Source organism: Herpailurus yagouaroundi, unplaced genomic scaffold (assembly GCF_014898765.1).
Source record: "Herpailurus yagouaroundi ecotype Mexico unplaced genomic scaffold, PumYag 140, whole genome shotgun sequence".
NCBI lineage: Eukaryota > Metazoa > Chordata > Mammalia > Carnivora > Felidae > Herpailurus > Herpailurus yagouaroundi.
The window spans coordinates 62,791,805-62,815,837 of record NW_024412395.1 but is presented as its reverse complement, the minus strand read 5'-3'; the positions used below and the strand labels follow the sequence as shown (position 1 = coordinate 62,815,837).

The 24,033-nt window shown below is 34.1% G+C and overlaps 1 protein-coding gene across 5 annotated transcripts in view; it reads left to right on the top strand.

The window, feature by feature from the left end:
- The window catches only part of PDE1A (phosphodiesterase 1A), a 331,722-nt gene that overhangs the window by 37,777 nt on the left and 269,912 nt on the right, over nucleotides 1-24,033 (top strand). The gene's annotated exons all lie outside the window — the stretch shown is intronic.

Here is a 24,033-nt window from a genome sequence, read left to right as displayed (position 1 = left end):
GTGTGTGTGTGTGTGTGTGTGTGTGTGTGTGTGTGTCTGTATGCATGTGTGTGTATATATTCATCAATTGATGGACACTGGACTGCTTCCATATCTTGACTATTGTAAAAATGCTGCTATAAACATAGGAGTGCATGTTCACAATATGTTCAGAATATGTTTGAATTAGGATTTAGTTTTAAATTTTGAGCTAAATACCCAGTGGTGTGATTGCTGGATCATAGTTTGTTTTTATTTTTAACTTTTTGAGGAACTTCCATACTCTTTTCCACAGTAGCTACACCATGCAAAGAATATTTTTAATTTTTTTACTTCTCCATAGCCAGAGTTCCTGACATTTTGGACTTGATGAAATATTTTGATGAAACATATGGGCTTTCTTTTTTCCAACAAATGAAAATGGTAACTTAAAAAACCTCTATTTAAGGGTAGCCTCTATTTAGGGGCTCAGTCAGTTAAGCATCTGACTCTTGAGTTTGGCTGAGGTCATGATCTCACAGTTCATGAATTCAAGCCCCACACTGAGCCCCACATCAGCCTCTGTGCTGACAGCAAGGAACCTGCTTGGGATTCTCTGTCCCTCTCTCTCTGCCCCTCTCCACTCTCTCAAAAATAAGTAAATAAACATTAAAAAACCCCTCTATTTATACTCTTTAGTTTTCTAACATTTAGATTAGATTGGTAACATTGAGATAAAGCTCTTTGGAACTAAAAGCTCTCTTCAGTATATTGTTTGGTCTGACAATAGTCTAAAGACCAGATGATGACCTCAAAGTTATATAAATTTTATAAGGTCTAAGATTTGTCTTTTAAATCTATACTTTTAATTTTTTACAGTTATTAGTAGAGTGACTTTATTTTATTGCTGTGCTTAGTTTGTCAGTTTTGTCAGATTAGAAGTTGAAGTTAAATGTGTCGAGTGTTAGTAAGAAAATGTTGTGACTGTGTATAAATTCCACTTTCTGGTGAATAGGTAAGGAAGGTAAGCAAGACAGGTTATTTCCTAGATTTTAGGGAGCCTTAGGAGAGAAAGATGTCCTACATGTCCAGTTCTGTAGCTGAGATAGAAATGGCTAGTTGAACATCTCTGTTATCCCACTTCTGCTTGCATACCTCCATTTGTGAAGAACTCACTAGCATCCTGATCGGGTCCATTTTGTTTTGATAGCCCTAATATTTGACTTTCAAATCTTAAATGAACCAGATAAAAAAAGAAATCTCCTAAATGCTGAATAGGCAAACAGGAAATGAAAACACCTCCTAACTATAAAAAAAGGGAAAGAATTTCCACTAATTCAAAATGGTAGGAGCTGATTTGATCATCATGGACAAACCCAGAGAATTATGGTATGAAACTTTTCATCCTTGCGAAGGAGGGGCCTGACTCAAAGCAAGCACCACATATTGTGGGAATAGCTAATGACTGAGGGGACTCCTGTAATGCAGGAGATGTGAGTATGTGGGAGAAGACACAGAAAAGCACTCCTCTATTACCTATTAGTTCCAGCCCTTCTCTATTCTTTTAGATCTTGCCCCTGCAGAACAGGTAGCACCATGGCCCCAGTGTGTGCTCTATTCATTGGGGGTGAATCAGAATGAAAAAGTCTCATACCACTGATAGGAGGCATACGTTTGGTGAGTCAGAACATTGACTTTAAAATCAGGTGAACCTGGGTGTGAATCATGCTACCTCTTCGTGGGGCTGGGTGGCCAAGAAAAGATAGTTTATCCCTGGGCTTAGTTTCCTTATCTATTAAGTGGGCCTAATGATAACAGGGGTTTTTATAAGTGATAAATAAAGCAGCAAATGCCAAGCCTTAATACACTGCTTTGACAATTGCTGAATGTTTGATAAATAGTGGTTATATTTATTTATCAGTTTAATTCAATAGATATTTCCTGAGTACCTACTACATGCCAGATACTGCACTATATGTTGGGAATATATACAGTAACACACAGAAAGCCATGTAAAGCAGTAAACACACAAATTTTGGTTGTTATGGAGCTTATAGTCTAGTGGAAGAAGTCTAGATAGATAGATGTATATGTATGTATAAACATACAAGAGGCCATAATTTTAATATTTATTATTATAATTTTAATAATAAAGGGTCATGTGTTTCTTGATGTCTAAACAAATTTTTTTTCTATGATTGTCTCTGATTATATTATTATACATCTCTTTTTCACACAGTGTCTTGGCCCCCTCACAATCTATCAGCCTCATTTCAAAACTTCTCAATCACTTTGGTGATTAAATTAATATATATATATTTTTAAAGATGTGGTCCTGTATATTTAAAATTATCAGCCTTATATCCATTTTAAAAACTCTTTTCATTCCTCCCTCAATCCCAAGTGCAAAAGTTAGAAGGAGTTACTTTCTGTATTTAGGCAACTGCTCACCCCACCTTCCTTCCTGGCCTCAGATGCTCTGGTGCTGAACCTGGGGAAAGGGCAGGACAGGCAGTGTCCCCAGGTTACTACAAAGTACAGGTGATGGCTGTAGCAGAGAAGGAAAGGAAGGAATGTCCCCTTCATGAATACAACCTTCACTGAAAAGTAACCTCCTTCTTTCCATCAACCATCTTTTTGTATTAGGAGACGTGTGTGTGTGTGTGTGTGTGTGTGTGTGTGTGTGTGTGTGTATTTCTGGTTCTGCTAACAGGGTCTTTTCCAGGAAGTCCTACAAGGAGGTGGCTCTCTCTGACAGGTCTTTTGCTTTTGCTCTTGGCTGTGGACTTTAATCACCATGTGCAGCTTCCAGCACCTAGCACCATTCTGTCCTATGTGTTAAATAGAATGACTACTGCTTGACCACACTCATGGTAGTAGATTTTTGTCGCTGGGGCAGAAAATGATATTGGATTCTCTTTGTTGGAAAATTATTAGTTTTTTTCGTAGACTTTTTTTTTTGCCTTAGCTGTCATACATGGAAATGCTATTGATGATCAACCTGGTAAAGGTCTTTTATTGTTCTGTAGTTAATTGTTCTTGAACACAATGGTGCTGAATGTTTAAATGCAACAGTTCCTTGTAACTGAAAGGGAACAATAATTTATACTATGATTTTTGAAGTTCTGTTCTCTGTATGAAACAGAATAGTGGAATTTGTATTTAGTCAACACTTAGTTTTCTGTAGAAGGTTACATTGCATTTCTTCTCTAGGTACATAAAGGAATCAAATAACTTTTGTGATAAAAGCTTATTACAAGGACCTCTGGTAGTGAAATAAATACAAACAAGAAATAGTGATACAAGATATGATAAATATTATAATTAATATTTCTCACATATATGATTTATACTTTATTATGTATTTAATGAATATTTATTAAATAAATGGAGTATATAATAAAAACTGAAATGCAATGTATATTTATCTTTTGTTTGTACTCTTTTCAGTCTTTTAGTGTTCTGTCAGTCTGCACATTAACACATTTTCATGCTTTGAAGCTAAATCTAAATAAGTTATATGTCCTAAGTCTGTCTGTCTGCCTTCCTTCCTTTATTCTTTCCTTGTTGTTCCTTTTTATGAAGAAAAGGGTAAAATTACATCTGGGAACTTGACACTAATGATTCTGTCAATTAGGGGTTGAATTAGAGCTTTCACATTTCAATATAACTTGTAAAGCCCAAATTTATCTAAGAATTGTTATGATTGCTAGCGTGGTAAGCTGTCAACATAACTATCTTTTGCATGAACATTCAAGTGGGAGTAAATGTAAAGACAGGAATATTGCTTTCATGAATCCTTAAGATTGCCTACAATGGCTGATTTTTATAAAAGTGAAGTTCTCTCTTCATGCTTTGAGTTTGTCTAAGAAAATTCTAACACTTCCTATGTAGACTATCCTATAAACATGATCTGAAAGGATTATCCCTTAATAGAATTAACATTGACATCTTTTCGAGTTTGAAATATTTAAGGCCTCCATTCTTTATCCTCATGTCTAACTAACTGGGATCCGTAGGAAGTAATACACATGTGTGGATTCAGTAACTTCAAGCTAAAGTGAGCATCATCAATCAAATCCACTGTGTTTTAGGGTAAGATAGTAGATAGTCTCTGTTCTAAAACAATACAATAGGAAAGGAGTCATTTATCAGACACTGTGACATTGTAATTTTAGTTTGAACAAGAAAATATTCTGGTAGTCAAGTTAGCAAAAGCCAGACCGTGGGCCAGTAGCTTTTGAAAAGTGGTAATGTAAATTCATGACCCTTTTGTTTCTTGTATGAGGAGAGATGTGAAGTGTTCACTATATTAGCTTCCAAATGGGAACCAAGACATGAGTAGCTATATAGAAAACAGCTGACTTTGCCAAACTAAGAAAAGGCTAAGGAGTTGTACAAAATTTTCCAAGCAGTGGGACAAATGGACTAGCAATAATATCCAGACATAATCCAGGTATCATATTTGGACCTGTGTTGTGATTTTCCCATTGTAACTTGGTTTGGACCAAAAACAATTTGCAGAGATAAATGACTTGGGGAAATAGCAAAACACATAGGAATGCCCCTGAAATGGGAGTTGCATACATCTGGCATGCACATAACTTTCTTCTTCTTGTCCCATATCAGACATTGTTACTCTGTAATATCAACCTTTCCCATTGAGGCTGCACATCAACCGCACAGTGCTCTGGCATCCACTGCCAGTCTGTCATAATTAGGAAGAACTTGTTTTTTTTGTGTGTGTGTATAACAGGAGTAACCAACCCAGTGCTTGATTCATAGTAGTAACCAATGGATATGTTACATAAATAAATTGAGTAAAATTGTCCAGAATTTATAAAATTCCCTTGTTATTTTGTGAATTGTAGCAAGCACAGACCAACAAAGAGATTTCTCTTTAAAGTTGTTTGTTTATTTTCAGACTTCTAGTAAAAAAAAAAAAAAACGTTTAGTAATGGGTCATTTTTGTGCTTCAACTTACATTGGTTTGAATAGCTTCTTTTTGAGATTAATTTCAACCCTGCCTGCAGACACTCTTTAGTTGTCCTCCATGTTGAAGAGAAGCTGTCCATTGTCATGGCAAAAATATGAGTCATGCTTTATATTTTCTGCAACAAAACCTCGCCTTTTCCTCCTGTGCACCTGGTACCTAGAGAAGGGCGACCCTCCAGTTTTCCACAGAGGACACATACATCGCTTGAATGATCTTTTTGTGACTGGATTTTGAACTATGCCATATAGCTTCTGTCAAAAGCATGGAAAGGATTTAGATTTCCAAATCTTTAATAAGTCTTCACTCAATTTGTACTAAATATGCAGTCTTGGGCTTTACAATCTTATCTGTAAAATGGAAATTACTATAATAGTGCTCTTTACTTCTAGGAGTAATTTCGTGAAATGAAACTATATATGTGAAAATTCTAGTACAGTTTTAACACGTGTCAGTTAATTTTCAGCCCTGTACACTATCTTCTAGAACATAGCAATTACCAAATGGGGAGACAGGTTGATATGGGGGTTGAAAGCATTATCTTCGAAGTGAAGAACATTGGGGTTTCTTATCTCAATTTCACTATTTACTGTGACTCAAAGTACATTGGCCCCTCTCAGTCTCATTTTCTTCAGCTGTCTGGAGGAAAATGGATTTTAGGAGAATTAAATTGTCACATATTTAAAACAGCTGGCACAGTCACTGGTGCCCAGTAGTCAATTAATGGCAGCTATTATAAACAATAAATACTATTTGACATAATAAAAATTATAATCAGAGAAATTCTAATCACCCTACATTTTTTATCCTCAATCCTCAGCATGTGTTAGATCATCAGAAAGCTACACATATGGATTATTTTGAATTATGTTACAGTGGAATTATTACTACAGATCCTCAACATCCTATGGTTGGCTTTTTATTGGTGTTCTTTTAAAGTGATGGAAATAGATGAATGCTTTTGAATTATTATGCTGTTTATTTTGTTGTTTGCTGTCCTTATATAATAACCCATGTGACAAATTCCTAACAGAATTTAAATATATATCTCCTTTCATGAGATGAAATGAGTTGTGTATAATGCATAATATTTCCCTCTTTATTTACTTCAGCTAGGAGCTGAGAGTTATGTTTTGTTCACAAAGCTTTAGCCATATTAAGAATTGAAACTTCTCTATGTAATTATTGTTTCTTGATCACTTTTATTATTAACGTTTTCATTTTCATGTTAAAATATCCTGGTTTTATATCTTCTTTTTTTTGGAGGAGGGGGAGTTAACTGGCCCAAGTCCCTTCCAAGTCTCTTTTAAAATAAATAGATGAGTGAAAATTAGAAAAATATAAGCCACTCAATTCTCATGTTTAGTTTCACCTTTGCTATTTTTCAATATTCTGAATTAATTTTATTAAATCGGGGTTAATTTTGAAACCCAATTAAATAAAATGCCCCAGTCAGCATATAAGTGTGCTGCATATTAATCAAAATAATGTGTGCCTTATGAATTCAGCCTTAAATGGGTAACGCTAATTGTAAAAATTATAATTCATGCTAATTAATAGTTGATCAATCTGTGGCTATAGAGCATACATATTTATTGTCCAATATTATTCCCTTAAAAGAAAATTTTCCACAATATTAGAGTAGCCCTTTCAGTATTAGTATGATGTTTCTTTTGATCTCATGGATGAAATTTAACTTTTACTGTGTTATTTGGATGACAAAATAAGAAATTGTTCTTTTCTCCTGCAACCTTAAATGCACCAGGAGGCAGAGCATCCTACCTCTTTAATATTTTTACTGTATTATCTGAAGGGTAAAATTGAATTAACAGAAATATTATTATATAGCATTTTAGGAAGCAAATATTTAAGGATTTAAAAAAGAAGCCCTGCCTCCATTCATAATACTCTTTTCTAAATATATAGCCTGAGGAAGCTCATAAAACACTTTTAGTAAGTTAAATAAAATGGAATTGTACCTCAACTTCATTAAAGGCAAGAGAGTTGAGGAAAAGATCTAGTGTGTTTGAAAAGCATTTTATGGTACTTGTATAAGGATGGAAGTAAGAGTGAATAGCCAGTATTTTTTTTTTTCTAAAGGTTGTAAAATAAGTTTAGTGACAAGAAATGTAACTATAGCTTTCCTAGGAAGTGTTAGTGGTACAAAATATCAAAGTAATAATGGAAATGATAAAACAATGTAGTCTGACCCCAATTTCCAGCCCTTTGGAGTTGCTTGGATTACAAATCCCATCTCAGTTTATATATTTGTTCTCAGTGAAATACTCTTTATAAAACATCAGATCTATTTGAGAGTGGGGTGGGGCCGAAGAAGGATGGAGACTCATTTAGTGTTAGTTCACTTCTCCTTCCCTGTCTTGCTTTGATCAGTGGTGCTAATTAATGTTCTGTCACCTGAAGGCCTCCATTTGCATTTGTTGCTGCTCTCCAAAACAACACCAATCTTGGTATTTTTTCTGGGGTCTCATCTTGACATTTACTGACTCCTCCCTCAGAGATTGTCCATGTCCAGTTGGACATGGGAGAAATTATGCAGGTATTTATGTTCCAGTTTATGAGAGAGTCTTTATTTCTATATGCCTGAACCCAGTTGTCTACATCACTGTCTTTCATTTTTCTCTTGGTACTTCATGTTGTCTTTATGTAAATAAGATGTGATAACATCACTTTAGGTAATTGAGAGTTCCTGGTCCTCCTCTTTCATTTTTTAAAATAAAGAACAAACCAAGGAATCTTATTATGCCATATATATATATATACATATATATATATATATGTGTGTGTGTGTGTGTGTGTATGTGTATATATATATGTGTGTGTATATATATATATATATACACACAATTTTTCTCATCTTCTATAATTTCTTTTTTCTATCTTACTGAGGAAAAACAGTAACTTTATATGTCCTTTCTATGTCACCAAGAGAATTAACCTAATTAAGAAACTACTTTGTGCTTCAAAATAATCTCGTGGAATTTTCACAAGATCCTTGAAAAAGAGGGATGTACATTTTACAGATAAAAAGGCCAAGATTCAGAGAGTTAAGTAACTTGCTTAAGATCACATGGCTATTTATGAATGGAATTAAAATTCAATTCTAGTGCATTTTCTTAGACCCTAGGGTTTGTGCTCAACCACATCTAGGGCAGTATTTGGCTCCTTCAGCAAATTTACTCCCTTGTTGTTTAGAGAACTGAATAGATTGCCTTGCTATGTACATTATGTGGAGCATTCCTATTGGTCCTTTTCTTTGATAAAAATGTTTACAAAGAGATTTCCATCCATTCAGAAAAGAGCCTATCCTAACCAAAGTGAAAGAATAAAATTTTCGTGATAGTAAAGTACCTAGACCCAAGTAAATATATATCTATATGCTTATTATTCACTTTACAAAAATAGGTACCATTGATCAATTGCTTGTATTGAGGAAGCTTATACATCTGAACACTAATGGTAGGTTTTTATATTAAAGAAGTCTTTCTTAGTTCCTAAATAGATTTTAAGATAAGAAAGTTTGAGAAGAAGAGTGTCTCATGAAACTCCTTTTGCAATCACATTGCTGAGCCATTGACTTTCTTATTGATATTCACTAAAGAGCTGGAACACTGAAGTGTGATAATTTCTTTCCTGTTGAAAAAAAAAATTCAACAAAAAAAGTGTTCTTAAAAAAGAACCAAATGCCAACCTAAAAAATTCTTTTCTCAGAGTACAGTTCAACCTAGTAGTGAGCAGTACATAACATCTTAATATGTATGAAGAATTGGGTTGGCATATCTTGGAGAAAAAACACTTTGGAGACTTTCACCTTAACTTTCCATCCTACACTCGAAGGCTAGTCTCATTTTAGCTCAGATTTGAAAAGTCACGATTCAGATTAAAGGGAATGCTTTGTTTGGTTTTATTTCAATTGGGCTTCCTGTGATAACAGCCAATAATTGTACTGTGTATTATAAGAGTTCTGGGGACTTCTAATGGTGGTGGTACTAGATGAGGTCATTTCTCTACGCATAAGTTTCTTGCTCATGTTTTTTTCATCTTCCTGTCTTGTGGCATGTCATCTCCTTTACTCAATGAATAATTATTGACATTTCTCCATTATAATTTTTATAATTTTTTCTAAACCATGTGACTATGTGTTATAGCTGGTGATTTAAGAGAATATTTTTGCTCTGAATCTAAATGTACTGGTCTGTAAAGCAAGTTGATTTCCATGGAACCACTTAGAAAATTTAGTTCACTAAATTGTGAAGATTGTCATTTGCCTACCTTCTGTTTTTTAGATAAGTGTATATAATTTTAACTGAAATGTTATTCCACCTACATGCAGCACTCAAGAACAAAAATCACTTAGAAATCAGACAAAGTAATTCATGAAAAACAAATCGCTATATCAAAATAGTCATAGTATCTCTGTAAAAATGTGAAGTCAAATGTCATCTCCCCCTGGATTGAGCTTAATGTTCCATGTGCAAAACTTTTTATTTTAAGTGCTTTCTAAGACAATAGAGACTCTCTTCAGGCTGTGAATATATCCATTTATATTTCCTACTTGCAGCTCTGTGGACAGTGTGTACTGTCTCTTGCAGCCATGCTCCCTTCACCAAGTCAACTACTCATCCTTAAGGTCTCACTTAACATGACTCCACTGTCTGAAGGCTTTCTGGACTGCAAGACTGGGTTAGAGCACCTCCATTGTGACTTTTACAGCACCGTGTATTTACCAAGATCGCCACACTTATCATGTCTCTGTTGAAATTTCTAATTTTTCTCTCTTGCTAAACTCTTAAGTCCCTAGGAGGAAGGACTATCTTCTTGTTAATTGTTAAATAGCTATTCCTATAATAATCCCCAACAGAGAGTAACTGTTCAATTAATATTTTGGAGAATTGAGTTAAACTGAACATTGAAAATTTCATATTGAGAAATTGATTACCACGACACACTCCACAGATTCAGAATCTTTGGAAAAAAAAAGTGTAAGTGGGTGAGGTCAGGGAAGGGCCTTGGGTGACCTGTTTAACTTGTGTAGAGAACAGAGGGAGGTACCTGCGTTTTTATTTCGAATATGTATAAATGGCACTTCCTTATGGAGAAGAGAGGCCATGATTAGGACCTATGACACAGTATTGTGATGTTAGCCTTAGTATAGATTTTTTCTCTCCTTCTCTCTCTATCTTTTTTTTTTCCTGATGATAAAATTCATCAATTTTAAGTGTGTAGTTTGTTAAATTTTTGTAACTGTCTTCAATTATGAAATGACATCAAGATGTATGATAATTCTCTCACCTTAAAAAATTTCCTTGTTTTTCTTGTGTCTTGTTATACTTGAACAGGGCCAGCAGACCGCCCAGGCAAAATCAGATCTGGTTTCTGTCTTTAGAGTTTTGTATTTTCTAGAACCTTATATAAGTGGAATTATGTAGTACATAGTCTCCTGGTTTGACTTCTTTTACTTAGCAAATGTTTTTTAAATTCAAACATGTTGTTATGTGTATTCATATTTGATTCTTTTTCATTAGTGTGTAGTATATCATGAAATGGATATAATAAACTTCTCTGATCATTTAGATTGTTTCCACATTTTAGCTATTATGAATAATGCTTCTATGACATTTACATATAGGTTTTGTGTGGACACATGTCTTCATTCATTACTTCTTAGTAGTGAAATTACTAGGTCACTTGGTTAATTATTTGTTCAACTTTATAAGCTACTGACGTACAGCTTTCCAAAGTGGCTGTATTATTTTTTATTTCCAGCATCAAGGTATGAGAGTTCCACTTGCTTCATATTTTTGCTACACTTGTCATTTTCGATCTTTTTAATTTTAACCATTCTGGTGGGTATGTAGTAGAATTATTGTGGCTTTAATTTGCACTTTCCTAATGACTAGTGATCATTCAGAATCTTTTTATGTTAGCCATTCATATGTTTTATTTTGTGTAGTGCCTGTTTAAATATTTTGTCTAATTTTGATTTTCTTATTTTTCCTGAAGTTTTAAATTCAGAACTGACTTTTAAAGAGCAGAAACTTTTGATCTTAATGAAATCTATTCTACCAATTATTTTCTTTTACAGTTTGTGCTTTGAGGCTTACCCAATATCAAAAATTTTCTCTTATTTTTTAAATAGAAGTTTAATAGTTTTAGCTCCTATATTTAGGAACAATAATCCCAAGCTGATTTTTTTTGTGTGTGATGTGAAGTAATGGTTAATATTCATTTAACCCTCATGTAGTCAGTCAGTTTTTTCCATCACCTTTTCCTGAAAGGACTATCATTTTCCTATTAAATTAAAGTGACTATCATTTTCCTATTAAATTATCTTGGCAACTTTGCCAAAGTCAATTGAATTATGAGTTTGTTTCTAGAGTTTCTATTCTGTTCCACTGATCTATACGTCTGTCCTTATGCCAATACCTCACAGTCTTGATTACTGTAGCTTTATATTAAAATTTGAATGCAAGTCGTATAAGTACTACAATTTTATTTTCTTTTTTTCAAGATTGCCTTAGCTATTCTAGCTCTTCAAATTTTGATATAAGTGTTAAGTATATATAGTTAATTTGCTTTAAAAGCCCCAGTTATGTTTATGATTAGGACTGCATTGAATCTAGAGATCAATTTGGAGAGGACTGGCATCTTAACAGTCTTGAGAGGAATGGTGTATCTCTCCATTTATTTAGGTCTAGTTTAATTTCTTTCAGCAGTGTTTTGTAATTTTCAGTGTAAAATCTTACAACTCTTTTCATTAAAAATTTTTCCCATATATTTTTTGTGCTTTTGTGAATGCAGTTTTTTCCAAATTTCATTTCACATTTTTTATTCCTAAAAGATTGAAAACACTTGATTTTTTAATAATGACCTCAGTTATTGCAACCCTACCGAATTCACTTGTTAGTTTTCATAGCCTTCTTATGGATTCCTTGGGATTTTCTACATACACTATCATGTTATTTATAAGAAAAATATTTTTACTTCTTGTCTGTTCTGTATACTTTTTATTGTTTTTCTTACCTTATTGCATTGCTTTGGGCTTAAAGTACAATGTTAAGTAAAATAGTGAGAGCACAGATCCTTTTTCCTGATCTTATCTAGGATGCATTGAGCCTCTTATTACCGAGTTTGATGTTAGCTGGAGTTTCTCATAGAAGCTCTTAATTGGGTTAACAACATTCCTTTTTATTTCCAGTTTTCTGGGAGTTTTTAATCATGAAATGGTGGTCAATTTTGTCAAATGCTTTCACTGTACCTACTAAAATAATTATATGCTTTTCTCCCTTTATTAAATTAATGTGAGGAATTATGTTGATTGATTTTCGGATATTAAATCGACCTTTCATTCCTGGTATAAACACCTCTTGGTTACTGTATATTATCTTTTTTACATAATGCTCAATTTGATTTGATAATATTTAAAAAGAATTTTTTATCTATATTCATGAGAGATATCAGCTTACTGTTCTCTTTTCTTGTATTATCTTTGCCGGGTTTTTGGAATCAAGGTAATTTTGGCTTAATAAACTGATAAGTTTTTTCTCTGAAATAGTTTTTGGATGGTAGTTACTATTTTGTCCTTTAATGTTTGATAGAATTCACCATTAAAGTCATCTGGATCCAGGGTTATCTTTTGGGGGTGGTTTTGATTTACAAATTCAATTTATTTGATTAATATAGGCTATGCAATTAATTTTTTTTAGCTTTTTCCCCTTTTCACTTAGGTTGCAAATTTACAGGCACAAAGTTGTTCATAATATCACTGCTATTATTCTGCCATCCCCCAATTAACCTTTTAATGTTTGTAGAATCTGTAGTGACATCCTCTGTTTCTTTCTTGATACTGGTAATTTTCTTTCTATCCTCCCTCCATCCTCCACTTTTCCTTTCTCCCTTTCTTTTTCTTCACCTCTCCCTCCCAAGATGTGAGGTGTGTACACAGTTTAATCTCTAGCAGCCCTTTTACCCTGGTAAGCCTAATAGCTCAGTAGACAAACTCTAAGAACTCTTCTTCTTTGGTCCTTTTTGGCCAGCACCGAGTCAGTTTTTTGAGGTTCTATTCACCAAAACCATATCTATGCCCTACTGGTGGTATGGGTATTTCTTTCTGTTCATTATAATTCAAGAATAAGGATTCCCATGAGCAGAAAGAAGGAACTAGTTAGGAGGAATAATAGTACTGGGATTTATGACAGAGGAAAAGCTATATAACCTTCTGGAAGACATAAAACATGGAAATGAATGGTAAGATCAGTTTCTTGATTCTAAAGAATTTGGTGGATCCATGGCAGGGCTACTGAAACCTGTGCATAGAAAGCCCAGTGCCTTTATCCAGTTGACTCTCCACTTTTTTTTTTTCCTCTCCAACTCCATTTTCTTTTACCTTTCTCTACAATGAACTCGATCACATGTATGCCAAAAAAAAGAAGTTAGACTTACAACTGTAAATAAATAATAAATAAATCACAGTACATAAATTTATTTATATACCAAAACTAAATTTAAAAATTAATTGATTGATTTACAACTCATAAATTGAGTTGATTTACAACTCTAACCAAACATTTTGCCTCCTGCGCCATGATCTAATTGTGTGTACTTTTTGGACGCTTTATTCAAGAGTCCCTTCCTGAAACTTGAGTGATGAATATTAATAACACTTAACTCTTCATCAAAAATATTCAGTGACTTCCTACTATTTGATAAAACAAAGTATATAACTCTCTGTCTAGTATTTTAAGTCTTTTTCTTTGTCATTTTTCCAAGTTTCCAACTTCCCATTTTGTTATATTTTCACCCTCACTTCTCACATCAATCAAGATGGTTCACTGATTATTTTGCCAACACACCTGGTAGATTTCCGCTTCTGTGCTTTCATTGTTGTAGTACTGACCTGCTCCTTAATTTGTCTCAGTACTCTATGAGAACTGAGGTCCACAGAAATGGCATGAATTCATCAATGCCAAACACTTTACTTAGGAGAGAATGGGAATAAGAACTCTAACCTAGAATTTTTCTATCTTAATCTGAAGGATTTGCATTTTATCTGCAAAGAAATGGGGAGCCTTTTACGTTCCTAGGAAGATAACTGTTGAGAAGAAAATGTGGTCTAAAGAAGATAAAACTGATTTCTTTAAATAGAAGGGAGGAAGATGAAATTGTGACAGGTATAAAAACTAAGAGATTGAGGTATCCCTGAGGAGATAAGTCAAGTCAGAGGTTGTGGGACACACAGAAAGATACTGATTTAAAGATACTATGAATTAAACAGTGACAACACATTTTAAGACCATGGGAAGAAAGAATTGGCAGGATACAAAAGAAATTAGGTTTGTGCAACACCTTAAAATTTTTACTCTAGATAACCATAAACCTTATCATATTATGTTTAGTACATTAGATATTTATGTTACTTTAATTTATTTATGCATATTATTTTTAACATCTACTTTTTCTAGGCATTGTTCTAGACACTGGAGACACAAAAGTGAACCGTTCATTTAGTGAATAAATGTGATCTCACTACCAAAAATGCATATGGCAAAATTTCATTAGGGTCATTGAAAAAAATTTTGATTCTACAAATTTATTTTTTAGAAAGGATGTAATAATCTTTATTTGGGAAATAGTTAGGAATAGCTTTTGTGTTTGTCTGTTGGATAACACCAATCAGTAAACATGAAGCCAGAATATATGTATTTGTGTTTAATGAGGATAAAAATTATTTTTTTAATTACTTAAAACAGGTTTTAAGGTTAATGTTCATTAAATAATTCAAGTGACGCTGTTTCCAAACATTATACTGACAAAAGAATGAAGGAAATGTTTTCTAAACTGAAAAGGATCTATTTTTCAACCTAAAAAAAACTTGTAATTCCTGTGATTTGTTACATATTAACACAGCTTCTTGATGTATCATATAAGCAATTAAGAGTTTTTGAGACACTGCTTTAAATTTTTTAATCAAAATATACTTTGGTTACTCAAATTCCAATTCTGTATCATGTATATTTGGAAAGGAAAGGTGTAAGCATTCTTAGATATATGCATTTTGCAGTATTTTTAGCTAAATGAAAAACTAGTCACTCTACTATGATTTATGAATAAACTTTAGGCTAAATTTGAAATATTTGATGAAGCCAAATTCCTGTTAAATTATTATTCGTGAAATCTTTATGGACCAAAGGCATTATCCCATCCTCTTGCTATCACCATTTATTCTTTATCATTCTCTTAAATTTATCCAAATAAACAAAGAAAATTAGCTCACGCCAAATTTAGCAACCCAAGATAATTCTCTAAGAAAAATGAAATAAAAATAAGAGGTAGAAAAAATATACACACCTACTACTTTTGTTTAGTAGTCTTACAGTCTCACTCTTTCGTTAAACATTCAGTCAACACATTTTCTGAGTGCTCGCCATGTATCTGTGGTTGTGCTTAGCAGGAGGAGTACACAGGTGAAGAAGGAAGAAGGGTCCATGTAAAATGGTGCTGGCTTTCTGGCTGGTGAAGACAGGTATTAAAAAGATAGCAAATAAGTAACCAGAATAATTCCATAAAATGGTAAGTGACTTGAAGGAAATAAAGAATGGAATAGGGAATCCCTGTGGAATAGGAAATAAGCTGGTGGGTCTGCTTTACATAGGGTGGCCAAAAAAGGCCCTACTGAGAGATACTGCTTGGGGTGTTGAAGAGCTAGCATTTACATGGTTCACAAAATTGGGTACAGGAGAATGGACTTAACTTTTTATAGCTCCCACAAAATAAATTAACCTTTTATAAAAGGCTAGGATATGAAAGGAAATAGCTTTTCCTTCATATCCAGTTTGCCATTTCAGTTCTTGACACTTCCTCTACTTGTATGACAGACTCAAAAAACAATAACAAAGTAGAGAAGTGGAGAAGACCTTGATATTTTTGGAGGTAATAATAAGGTTTGGTCTTTACATCATTTTCCTTTTAAGTATCATTTTTACAAGTGAAAACTTGTTATACTCTGAATGTGAAGAATGATTCTGAATATGGTGTTTCTTTATCACTAAACTTTTCTGACATTTGGCTTTAAAAATAATTGGCTCCTTTTGCTCCATATCCTACCTTGTTGTTCTGAACATAGTGCATCATTTGAACTGAGTGGAAATTTGTTGTTTCTTTAATAACTGACTATGACTAGAAGGAAGTCATAGCAGTGGAAAATAAGAGTGCTCACTTTTATGAGTATCTTTACTATTTGATTAAAAAGGAATTTGAGTACCCTCGCAAAGCATCCAGAAGTATTTAATGGATTTACAAACTCAAGTGGCTTCACAATAACTAAACGACTTGTTACAACTCTCTCCCCGCTCTCAACAGTGTCTCTCTCCAGAATTTCTTAGATTTTCTCTGTTCAAAGAAACCCCTGTAAGTTTTCTAATAAATACAATCTTCAGTCATAGGTAGAACTGTTCATAAGTTGCTCCAGATAGAGGTTCATCTTCTATTTTTTTCTTTTAAATCTCTTTAAAAAGAAGTTTTTTTTAAAGTTTTTTTTGTAAGTTCTCCTCTGACAGTGCCTTTCTAACATGAGAGTCTTTCTCTGTAAAATCAAATATAAAATTTAGTTTTATAACTTTAGTTTTGGAATGACTACTCAAAGTTCACAGAAGTGGGAAATTCTTCCAGTTTCTGTGATCCCAGCAGCCTAGAGAAAACATAAAAAATCTTGGAAGTTCTGGATTATTTGTGTGGTGTGGTGCAGGTGGACAGATCAGGATGGAGAAGAGAGCTTTAGTGGAGCCAGCCCAGCCATCACCATGACTCTGAACTCCTACTCATGTATCAAACAGATATAGTGAGAGGTTGGGCTGGCATACAAGCCGTTCTTTCCCCATCATCAATGACTTGGTGTCCTTGCCAGAGGTTTCCTTGCCAGGAGATAGCTCAGTTACCATGGGCTCTCTGAAGTGCTCCTTGGCAGTCCTGAGTGAATCTTGAGTATGATTTCATGCTTATGCTTTTCTTCAGCTTGTACTTGTCTGTGATTTTGAAAATTAACTATGAATTGTTAATAGATTGTTCGTATTTTACATATTATTTGAACTCTGTAGGGACTAGGCCATTATTTCTTACATATTCTTTAATAGTAACAAAGCAAAATTTTTGCTTTGTGTAGTGTACTTTTTCTTCCTTATATAGAGCAGTATGTGAGTGGGAAGATTCTCGAATTGTTCCTGCTTTTCCTTGCCAGAAAGAAAATAAAAGTATGTCTTCTACAACCCTTTTCTTATGGTAACCAGTGTTATTTGAGGCTATCAAAATGCCAGCAGGTGGCTTTTTTTTCTCGTTGAATACAATGCAGCATAAATATTCTCTTCTTTCATATAACAATTAAATTAGAGTGGATTTGCTTCTTATATCTAGAGGTTAATGGACATGGGATAAAATGTGCATAGTAGTGTGTGTGTGTGTGTGTGTGTGTGTGTGTGTGTGTGTGTGTGTGTGCTGTGAGTGCTATAGGATTCATGGGGATGAGAAATAGGTTAGTTTCATAATTATTTGTTTTTTAATGAATATTTTTAGATATTGAGATTCTTAGACTTTGGGTCATAATATTACTAAGATGCAGAAAATTAGTTACAGGAAAAATGTATTTAATTACTGATTTAAAGTTCATAAATATTATATTGTGGAACAATCCTTGTGTGGATAAACTGTGGTACATCTAGACAGTGGAATATTATTCATCCCTAAAAAGATATGAACTATCAAGTCATGAAGAGACATGGAGAAATCTTATAGGCATTTTACTAAATGAAAGAAAGCCATCTGAAAGGCTATATACTGTATGATTCCAACTATATGACAATCTAGAAAAGGCAAAACTATGGAAATAGTAAAAAGATCAGTGGTTGCTAGGGGTTGAGAGAGAGGGAAGGAGGGATGAATAGGCAGAGAATAGAGGATTTTAGGACAGTGAAAATACTGTCTGAGACCACCATTAACATTATTAATAAATAGAAAAATGGGCTGGCACAGTTGTTTGTGCAGTGAGAACACTTAGCATCATTTTAATTAGTGTAAATTTATGATACTGTTTTTTCTTTCTAGTGTTTTAAAAAAGTGGTTGCCTATACTTCAGTTCTGGCTTCCTCCACATTTTGCTTTGTTAGGAAAAGCTCTTCAAACAGGCATAATTTCTCCAGATTAGAGTTGGATGGAGTAATAAAATGAGTACAAAACTGAGTTGGGAATTCTAAGACTTAGTCCTGGATCTGCTACTTCCTGTTATTCTCTCTGAGCCTCAGTTTTCTCATTTTAGTATAAGACTCAAATGAACTCTCTTTATTTGCTTCAAAGTGCCATTGTGAAGATTAAATTAGTACCAGATATAAAATACCACCCCATCACTCTATTCTTTTATACTGCTTCTTTACTCTTAACAGTTCTTATCTTACACCTGTTGTATAATATTCAAGGTAGGCACTAGTAAAATTTGGTTGACTACACAAGTGAATAAAAATATTCTTATTTTTAACTGTTGAAAGCCTTTCTTAGGAAGCTTGTCTCTGACTGGGGATTAGGTCCAAAGTCTTTGATATAAGGAGGACTTTTCACACTTGATTTATGATCTTGTCTGGCTTTTTTCCCATTGTATCAGTATTATTCCACATTATCTCAAGATGATCGACAGCATCCTCCTAAAGTTTTCATGCTAGCTATTTGCTATAAATACTGTTTTTTAAAAAATAAGTATCTCAAAATCATGTATTCCTAGGTTGTGTTTGATAATATTGGTGCTTTATAGTTGAATTTTTCCTTTATCAGTAGAGAAATGTGTGAGAATTTTGGCTTGAGCCTAATGGAGACTAAATTTTACTTTGCCCAACACAAATCATAAATACATTCTCAGATAGAAGTGATTACATTGTTAGAATCACAGTTACTAGAAGTCAAACTAGAGAATCATTAAGAAAAAGCCCCAAGAACATATGCAAAAGAGGCAGGAATTTAATCTTTGTAAGAGCTGAATGTGTCTGTCTTATTTACTGCTATGTAATTAGTGCCCAGCAGAGGTTCTAGCCCACAGTTGGCACTGAGTGGTGAATGAGAGAAAGGAGAAATAATGGAAGGAAAGCAGTATAGAGAAGTAGTAAGGAAGATAAAGCAATGAGAGGTCAGGAGAGAGTAAATATTCTGCATGTGGTAAAAAAAGAAAAGCAGCTTTGAGCTTCAGTGGTGACAGCAGCACTGCACAACTCTGAGCATTCTTAGGTTATCCTTGATCTCTTTCCATGTTCTTCATACCATCAAGAGTTTAAGCAACCAGAGGATAGACTGTACGCTGAGTTCACACTGACACATGGCCTCGGTCCCTGCTCATTGTTTGAAAGAAGAGCAAAATCCCCTCTGATTGGCAATTCCTTTTGTAAGGTCAGGAGTACACAATACATTTCAGAATGATTTTAATAAAAAAATGGTTAAACATTTTTAAAAGGTTTAAAGAATAAAGCCTCAGTTACTTAAACAATTGAGTAAGGTACATTATTCTCTGATCGTGCCAGTTAATAACCAAAATATATTTGGGGTGAGTGTGTATTTATGCCCTTGCATGTATATATATTTCTGTACATATGCTAATGTATTTCTATATGCTTAAAATATTTTTTTATAGAGAGAAAAACATCTTTCAAGTACATATTTTTATAACATTTTATAACATATAAGGTCACTTAAATGTGATTAGGGACCCAACTTTTATTAGCTTCAATGGGATTTACAGAATACAGGCATAAGTTATCTGTAAATTAAATTTGTCAGAGAAAAAGCACTCGCATATGCTAATTCGTATATTTTTTGCATTCTCTATTATTTCCAGAAACTGGTACATGAAACAGTGCCAGCTGCAGATATGTTTCCCTCTTTTATAGTTAAGATACATAACTTTTTACAAATGTAAGCAATTTTTTGTGTGTTTTGTACTTTTTTATATATAATGAAAAGCTATCAGTTCACATATGTAATATTAATGTAAATCTCTCTGATGAATAAATTATAATTTCCAGAGCATGGCTCCTTGGAAATTTGAAGAACAAAACAATAGCATTAAAAGGAATGAGCCTGAATTGATCTAACCAGTTCTTGATTTAATTAAACTGCCGGGGATTTTCATTTCCCTAGTAACATTTATTTTATTAAAATAATTTTTTGAGAGCTAGCTTGATGTCATTGGTATATTGTTTCCTGCCATGACCCAATAAATTCACTTGTGTGGGTAAATGCTCTATCTTTGGCCCCTAGGTTAACAGAGGCACACAAACTGAGGTGAAGTCATAAACTGGCCAGTCCTGAAATCCACTAGATATCCACAAACTAGATTTCCTAGTTTGTTTCTCCAACTGAAAACTTTCTGCCTCGATATGGCACTTTATGTCCCCATTTTTTCCATGTTTTTTCAACTTTGTCCATTTCATCATTTTCTCTGGTTACTAAATTTCCGTGGTCTTTTGAAGATATGATGTTTGCTTGAGGATGCTTTTATTTCTTTTGATGCATGAGAGAAAAAGAGAAGGCAATTGGCAATAGCAGTAATTAAAGGAAATGCCAATGATAGTAACAAGGATGATAGTGAAAAGCCAGTATTTATTGAGGTCCTACTATATGCCAGGTACTGTGCTCAAAAATTTACATATTTATTTTATCTTAGCCAATCTTGATAACAACCCTATAAGGTAAAAATAACTTTAGTTAACATGTTTCATTTGGGAGTTAGTATTATAAATGGCTGACATGGATTGTCTTTATTGGTTTACTTTAGTGTGATTTAATGGCTTTAAGTGTAAACATTTTTAAAAAATGTAAATGCTACATATACTATAGAGTTGTCGATATCTACTGTGATTCCATTTATTAGGGCAATCCTATAAAGGAGTTATTATTCTCAAGTCTATTTTATACATATGGAAACTGAAGCATAGAGATAAGAAAATTATCCAAGATCAAGTTGCTTATAAATGGCAAAACCAGTATTCAAACCCAGGTCTTTTTCACAATAGATTTTATGAATATTTGTGCTTTCTGATTCTGCTTAGTAATAGAGTAAAGATGAAAATTTCAAAGAGTGAGTGTTGAGTGCCCCTAAGTGAATGTGGAAAACAAACCTGAATGGGATAAAAAATGGGACAGGTACACTTTTTTTTTTCCAACTTGAATTGCTGTTGGCAATATTTAAAACTTAGAGCCCCCCTTCTGCTGAAGGGGTAGAGGTAATGAAGGAAAGGAGGTGTTTTTTTTTTGTTTATTTATTTATTTTGAGAGCGAGAGAGAGTGAGCATGTAAGCAGAGGAGGGGCAGAGAGAGAGGGAAAGAGAGAGAATCCCAAGCATGTTCTGGGATGGCAGCAACAAGCCCAACGTGGGACTCAAACTCATGAAGCAAACAGTGAGATCCTAACCTGAGACGAAATTAAAAGTCCAACACTCAACCTACTGAGCTACCCAGGTGCCTGGGGAAAGAGGTGTTTTTTCTTTCCATTCTCTTCATTGTTAATGGTTTTGAATGCATTTTTCATTGAATGCAGTTTTCATTCACTGTGTGTGTGTGTGTGTGTGTGTGTGTGTGTGTGTGTGTGTGTGAATGCTAAGTTGATGATCTTTTCATATGCTTTTTTGTGGGGGTGGTATTTTTTCCCTGGATCAGTCTACATATTTGGCAGGGACACTTCCACATTTGAGTATATGGTCACTGAGTGATACCTTTTATTCACAGGCTTATTATAAGGTCTGACAATGCTAGTATCCTAAGAAGATCTTGAAGAATTTCTGGTGTGTGTGTGTGTGTGTGTGTGTGTGTGTGTGTGTGTGTGTGTGTGTTTTGTATGTTCTTATAGATAGTACAATCTATCAATTTCTGATGGTTATTTATTTTAAATTTTAAAGTATATTTAAAAATACATTAACTTCAGGTTCGTGGATTAGAGGAAAAGGACACTGCTTTATTCCATTTTGTGGCCTCTGTTTCCCCGGAGGAAAATACAGCATCTGACCTAGATGATCTCTAGAGTAACTTTCCACATTACCCCCATAATTCATGTTTGTACCTGCCATGGAATGGAATCAGTAGATGATGACAATTCTGTAGTGCAAACAGCCTCTAAGTAAAAAAGTCATTTCAACTTTAGCCGTTAAACCACACTAAATTAGACTAACTAGGACTATGCTGAAAGGGACTGTAAGTGAATACATTTGCTGGTAGATGAAAATTGGCTGGCATGCACAGTCATTAGCAGTGGGTGATAGCTTTTTTGGATGTTATGTGAAAAGAACAGAGAGCTGTTTTGGAATGCCTTTGAAGTTTTTTCTCTCTGTTCTAAATATCTGAGATTCCTTACAATTTTCACAGCAGAGTGGTCCATAATTGTTGCTGGATCTTAAAAAGTCACATGTGCTTAACAATTATGGAGTTTAGGGTACCTGTAAATCATATTTCAAGAAGGGAAACTCCGAAGTTGAAAAGTAATTTGAAGTTAACTCTAAGTTCTCTGTTTTTAACTGCTTCCAGTATGAGAAATAAAAACAATCTAAATGATAGAATTAAGGAAGTCATGTAAGTTTTTAAATTTTTATTTGAAACATATGTTCCAACATGGTTCAAATGGTTTAAAATAAGAAAGAAAGGAAGAAAATCAAAAGTTACTGGGCACACCCAATGTGCCAAGCATGAGAGTTAGGAGCTCGAAATGTTAGGAAAGCCAAAGATTTGCATAATGGGAAGATTTACTGAGCTCACACTGTAGTGCTAAAATGCTAAAATGCAACTTCAGGTCATATGGTATGCCTGGGATCTTGGAAAACAGCCATGATACCCAGGGCCATGGAACAAGAGCTTCATAGTCAAGGAAACAAATTGAGAGCTCCAAGACAAGCTTGGGTTCTAGCAACATAATGTCAAAATTGTCCAAAGTCATTGCACATTAGCAAACATCTTTACAACAGAATATTGACGAAGATCTGAAGCACAAGGTTGTCTAAGCAGTTTAGACATAATTCGAAGGTTGATAGTTGATATTCATTCATTTATTCATACATCCATTCATCAACCACTAATTATCTACAATCCATAAAAGCCTTGTAGGGAAGATACCATGACCATAACAATTACAATACATATGGGGTGCCTGGGTGGCTCAGTCGGTTAAACGTATGACTCTTGATTTCGGCCCAGGTCATAATATCACAGTTTGTGGGTTCCAGCCCCACATCAGGCTCTACTTTCAGTGCAGACCCTGCTTGGGATTCTTTTTCTTCCTCTCTCTCTGCCTCTGCCATGTGAGCTCTAAATAAAATAAACTTAAATAACAACAACAACAACAACAACAACAATACATATAGAAAGTGAGTCATGCTGTAAGAAAGTATAGGTAAGGTCTGTGGTTTTTCAGAGAGAGTATGGGGCACCAGGAAAAACATCACTGAACAGATGGCTTTTGAGCTGAATCTTACAAGGTAGGTTTGGGCACCTCATAGCACTGATCCTTTAGTTTTCAAGTCTGCCCAAATTATTACCCTTTGGGAAGTATGAGGACCTTTATTTGGTGATGGTCTTCAGTATGTATCTTCTCTTCCTCTCCATTTGTGGTATACACTTTCATCAGCAAAGAGGGCTTTTTGTGAACTGAACTGGAGCTAGGGAGGGTTTTTGAAAATGGTTGGAATTTGATGGGAACGGGAAGAAGTGTGTGGGGAGATGCAGGTGTATGTCTGCAGTGTGTAAAAGGTCCTAGCTGGTTCTGATATAGTCTCCTTAGATGGCTATGTCTCTCTTTGATCTATTTGGAAATTATTACTCATAGATGACATGAGATATTAGGAAATCAAAATAAGCGCAACATTATTTAGGAATATTTGGTAATTAGGAATACTAAATATATAAGAAGAGGTACCTTGTAGTAAAACGTGAGATGTAAAATAGGAACAAAACGTGTGTGTATATGTGCTGTAGTGGCAGAAAGACACGTCTACCCTACTAGATTGCAGAGCTGAGTCTCTGAAATAAACTCACAACAAGCAGATTAAGAGGAGAAA